This window comes from Cryptomeria japonica, chromosome 4 (genome assembly GCF_030272615.1).
Source record: "Cryptomeria japonica chromosome 4, Sugi_1.0, whole genome shotgun sequence".
In the NCBI taxonomy this organism is placed as follows: Eukaryota; Viridiplantae; Streptophyta; class Pinopsida; order Cupressales; family Cupressaceae; genus Cryptomeria; species Cryptomeria japonica.
The window spans coordinates 31050885-31056978 of NC_081408.1; the positions used below are offsets into that span (position 1 = coordinate 31050885).

The following is a 6094-nucleotide window of genomic DNA, read 5'->3' on the forward strand; positions in this document are numbered from 1 at the left end:
ATATTGACAATATATTATAATAGACATTGCAAATTTATTTTTCAAAGTTTTGAAATTTTAGGAGTGATATGGATCAATATTTAAAAACCTACACAATTAACATGCATTTGTTCTTAGTTCGCCAACATAAGAATAAACCTAATCTCTATGAGTGTAGATATGATTTGAATTGATGCTTATAAATGATCTATAACTCAAGGAATTGATCTTGTAGAGTGTAAACAAGATGAATTTCCCACCTTAGATTACGGTGTCTAAATGATTGTAAGGAGTAATTATGTTTATAAACAAAAAGGTGAGAATCATGTTTTCCTTAGACAAGTATTGAATTGATTTAATTTTTCTATGTGGTGATGTGATTATATAATAATGTTCCATGATCAATATTATTTAAGACTCTTCAATAGCTTTTGTGTTTCCTAAGTACATCATTTTCAAATGAATAAATAAATATATTTAAATATAATAAAATATCATAAAAAGCATCACAAACATGTCAATTCGACTCATAATGACTAGTAAACATGTTGATAAGGTATGATTTTGAATTTATTTTTTTAAAGATTAATCTTTACATCTACATCTAGAGAAACGAATCGCATCACATCTACATGGTTCAAACTCATAGATGAAGCCATGAATAATAATAATAATAATTCATAATGACTAGTAAAAATGTTGATAAGGTATGATTTTGAATTTATTTGTTTAAAGATTAATCATTACATCTACATCTATACAAACAAATCACATCATATCTACATGGTTCAAACTCATAAATGAAGCAATTGATAACAACAACAACAATAACCACATTGATTTAAGAATATATCAAAGTATAAAGGAAAATCATAGAGGTACAAGTTTAAAAATTATGTAAATAAATTAAATGATGCAAATACATTTCTTAAAAACTTTTAAAAAAAACCTCTTCTTACATAGAATGATAGTAGAAATAGGATATAGTAATGCTATCAACCAAATTCATGTAGGAATATACCACTTAAAGACTTATTACATTTAGAATACTCCCATCAAAACCAGCCTAAAACATAATGAAAAATCACAGAGACTTAATTTCAATAGTTGGAAAAATAAAAGAATCAATAGATACAAAAATTAAAACACGTACACATGCATGTAAGCACTCAGAAAAATTATATTATAATTTGAAATAAATTCAATTCCCATAAAGAATGATATAGAATTACTTCTTAACGATCTCTTACATTTAGAGCACTCTCATAAAAAATATCCCAAAACATAAAGGAAAATCATACAATAACTTGAAACAAAACTTGTTCTCATATAAGATGATGGAATTACAATAAATAAAATATAAAACTATTCCAGTCTTGTCCAATGGAATGGACCACATATGGTTTAGAGCTTTGCTATACGCATATTACCATTTATTATTATTTAGCATGTACTTGTTATGTTCTTCTTCTTACTATTTATTTTGAAACTTCTATAAGTGAAAGATAGAAAGGTAATTCAATGATACTATAACCCTTGAACCCTGCTTTATAAAACAAGTTCTTAAATTCCTCCTCGTTTCTCTCCTTTCCACCAACGGAAAGAGCCATCATAGCTATTCTTTAAATTTTTCAAACAATGTTCATCATCCCAATCATGCAAAATCGTCTGTAAACAAAAAGATTGTTGTTTAAAAAAATAAATTTTCATTTAAATAAAATATAATATTTTAAAATACCACTGTACCTTCATGAAAACTGCATCTGCTGATGGAATTTGGTCAAACATATTACCCTCCACATGCTCTACTCCTGAAATTTCAAATCTCTATGAGAAAATGAACTTGTTTTAACATTTGCCACATTAATAATATTTGAAATAATGATGTTTGAATTATTGTAACCTATTTCAAGCAGAACATTCTTCCTAGATCAAGCACAACCTTAGATCTGCATGCAACTTAAAAATTAAGCACAGGCAAGATCTATATATAGATTTTTAATTAATTACACTATAATTCTTTTCTCAAATCATGAAATGTGATCTTATACAATAAAATCTAAAAACTAAATAATAATTATAATACACTGTGTCTCTCTTAATAAGAAACTGTTGTTTTGAACTTGTAATGAGCAAGATCTTCATATATGAAGTTTAGAGATGGAGATGGTTACAGACCTTTGCTGGAGCAGCAGTCCTTACAACATGAGGAAGGTCGAAATTGATGCCATGAATATGGGGATATTCATTAACAATTGTAGATATAGCAGAACCTGCTCCTCCTCCAACATCGACCACGCTCTTGAAGCTCTTGAAACCACCATACACCTTACACACAGACGCCATTACAGGGCTTGTCTGAGCAGTCATGGCCTCATTCAAAATTCTATTTGCCTCAGGATTCCTGCTATTGTACTCGAAAATGCTCATGCCATGGGCCTTGGTGAATGGTTGGCAGCCATCTATGACAGCATCATGAAGATACTGATAACCTTGTGTCACAATTTTTTGATTCAAGAACAATAGATGTGGCGCACAAGATTGTTGCGGCTCATTATTTGCCAGCAATTTAGAGAGGCCAGTTGGGGCATATTTTAATTGAGGAATGCCTCTGTTATCTACTGTGGTCTCTTCAGTAAAGACTCCAATGGAAGCCAGAAGCGTCATGATTCTAGAGAGGCAATCTATGCGCGCAGGTTTGTTTGTGGAAGTAGAAATATGGGAAGCAATTTCCTCCACGGAGAGCTGATTTTGACTACCAATAATGTCAGGAATGTTAAGCAAGACAGCTGCTTGAAGGGCCATGGGCTTGGCTGCTGTAAGAAATATTTCATAGAGCTGGAGATGTGCCTTCATTGAAGACTCTAAGGAAGCCATTTTTGTCTGATTGATTGTAAACTTGACAGAGGAAGGCAAATATGTGTGATCTATTACGAACAAGTTTCAATTTATAGAAAAAATCGTTGATATTCCAGAGGCTAAAGGAGCCGTGAAACGTTGGTTATTCTTAGATATTGAAAAGTGTTCAACACAATGTCGTTCGCGATGACGTTTACGGGTACCCACGTGGTTTGAATTCTGTGTCTTTTGCATGTGCTGTGAAAATGAGCAATTGAAGTCAATATGAAGGTGATGTGGTTGTCCTAGGCCTTTTATTGTCTTGTCATGCAAAATGTTAAAGAGTGTCTTAGTTTCCTGCCCTCTTTTAGGAGTCTTTTTAGATTTGGATGGGTGTCCTTGTATCAATTTCACTTTCAATTTCATTTTTAGGAGTCTTTTTTTTTAATATTAAAAATAAGGGGATCACCAGTTACATCGAGATTTACAAATAACCGAGGCCCAATCTCACAACAAGAGAATCACGAAATTCACATATTAGAGAATCCTGAGCAAAGAAACAAAAAGAACACTAAAAGACTAATGTAAGATATCATCATGGGTGTCCACCCAGGCAGTCCACCCCATAGCTCCCTCCATCCACACAATGTTTTTCTTCTCCAGTATCTGAGCAACCTCGAGGATTTGGTCCTTTTTGGAGTTTTTGTTTTTCTTAACCTCTTGGCTAATCTTCTTGAGAGTCTTCTTGAACATATGTAGGTTATCCATGTTCTTCCTCCATTCATAGCCATCCGTCATCTCAAAAATGACATATCCCTCCTTCAGGAACCTTTTGAGTTTTTCCTTATTAATCAGCATTGTGGTATTAACCTGCAAGAAGATTTTAAAATATGTGATTTTTTGAAAAACTTAGTAAGAGCTCTGGGGTTGTTTTGATACCTTTCCTCATTTCTACATTTCCAGATCTGCCATAAGATGTTAGAAGAGAGAATGTTCCAAAATAGATTAGTATCTTTTTTTAGCCCCTCAATATGCCCAGTAATAATTTCAAGAATATTAATATTCATAGGATAAGAGATACCAAACATATTCCAAATTTCCTTAGAAAAAATACAGTCAAAGAGAATGTGTCTTCTAGTTTCAGGAAGCCTGCATAAATTACACTATTCAGCTGTAAAGGTGTCTTTTCTAATTGGGAGTCTATCAAGAAGCAGAAGCATTTAAAGCATTTTCTTTTAGGTTCAACAGAGCCTTTCCATAATATACTAAAATATTTCTTCCCAGAGCAAATGCCAAGAGAGGAGTACCAAACAAAATTGACATGGTCAATGATGGCATCATTATATCCAATCACTTTGTAAATGTTCTTAGCTTTGATTTTGGATAAAATGTTCCCATCTGGCCATTTACAGTTTAAGTATCTATGCGAGTCCACATGACAGGTAGTAGGCAAGTCCTTGATAGCTTTAAGAATCATATTATAAGTTTTCTTCTGGGAGGTCGAGATATCAAAATTATTTCTAAAATCATTCTAGCTGATTAACCTTTCATGCTCAAAGAGGTCAGTCAGCTGAGAAATACCCATACTGGACTAGTATCTAGCAAAGCAGCCTTGGGGGAGGGCAAGGGATTTGCCAGATAAGTGTAAGTTCCACCAAATGGACCTTTCACCATATAGCTGATTATCATCATAGAAATCCTTGATAGTAATATATTTCCTAGCATACCTTCAGGCTTTCCATATGGACCTAAAGACAACGGATCCTTGAACAACAATAGGAAAGTTGCCAATAATCAAATCATTAAAAGGAAGATTCTTCCAATATTTTGCATTTTTGGGGAATCCCCTTTCTATATTGTTCCTAACAAGGATCTTCCATAGATCATTACCATCCATAGAGTGGAAAATCCATTTGGTAGCAAGGGCAATCCCTTGAAGTTTAAGATCCTTCAATCCCAAGCCCCCAAGGAGCTTATCAGAGTGGCACCAATCCCACTTAACAACATGCATCTTTCTATTTCATTTACCATCAGACCATAGGAAGTTTTTGACAACCTTTTAGATTTCCAAGATTTGGTAATTACTGAACATCCAAGCTGAGGAATAGTAGATATTGTAGGAAGAGAGAATTTTTTGGTAGACTTGAACTCTGTCGGCCAAGGATAAAAATTTGAACTTCTTGGAGTGGAGATTAGCTGAATTCGAGTAATGTTTACCAGCAGGGATGACCTCAAGCACATAGTCATCGCTTATCTCTTTGAAAATATTATGAGGGAAGTTCTAGGGAGGGTCTGAGTCAGTGCAAAATATAGAGGGGTCCTTGTTGAACAAATTAGTTTGGGGGGAACTACTTTGGGTTTCTGAGAGATGACCAGGATGGGGTTGTCTGCGCTTGAGGCTAGAAGAGGACTTAAGTATTGGGAGCCCACAGTGGAGGTGTTCGTCTGCTTATTGGTCCTACGCCTACGTTTATTACACTTGTTTGCCATAGTTTCAAAATCATCATTTTGATTCTCACTTTCAATAGACACGGAGTTAGTCAAGATTATGACAGGGGAAGGAGCAATAGGGAGGGGATTAGAATGTTCATCCGCATGAGGGGTTTTGATCATAGAGGATTCCAAATTAGGGTTAGCAGTATTGGTGGGTTTTTGGAGGGGCGAGGGCTTAACCAGCGGAGATTTTTTTTTTAGGATGGGGCAGTCCTTCCTCAAATGCCCTTCCCTTCTACATAGGAAGCAAGCGTTTAGACCTCCAAGAACTTCAATAGGGCAAGAATAATTATCTTTAGTAATGTTAATGTTGATTTCATCCAGAATCTCTTTACCAGGATTGAATGAAATAAGTATCTTGGCATCCATATACGAAACCAATCTCACCATGTCATCCATCCAGATGACTTTACCAAGTGGTTCAAGCAATTGCAGAAGCAAGCGCCATAGAAAAGGCATGATTTGTTTAACAAACATCCACCGAGGGGTTGAGAGGGCAAGACATTCCTCATGAATGGCCTCGGGGGACCAAGCCAGGGCACGAAAGGAGGTAGAACCCACGGTCCAATACTGTTTTTTAAGCACTTCAGCCTAGGATTCGTGATTAGTAAAGAAAATCACATATAATCCTTTTTTAATTTGTCTGCAAAATGAAATATGAAAGCCAAGTTTCAAGTTCTAATAGTTATGGAACCAATCATCTAAAAATTTTCTGGGATGGCATTTGTCTACTTCAATAGCAGAGAAAAAAATAGCAGAATTCCTTAACCTATTTTTTTCCTTC

At 34.6% G+C, this 6094-nt stretch overlaps 1 pseudogene; it reads right to left on the minus strand.

Annotated features, from left to right (window-relative positions):
* Positions 1 to 1457: 1457 nt before the first annotated feature.
* LOC131079280 (caffeic acid 3-O-methyltransferase 1-like) lies at positions 1458 to 2856 on the minus strand (annotated as a pseudogene).
* Between the last annotated feature and the right edge of the window lie 3238 nt (positions 2857 to 6094).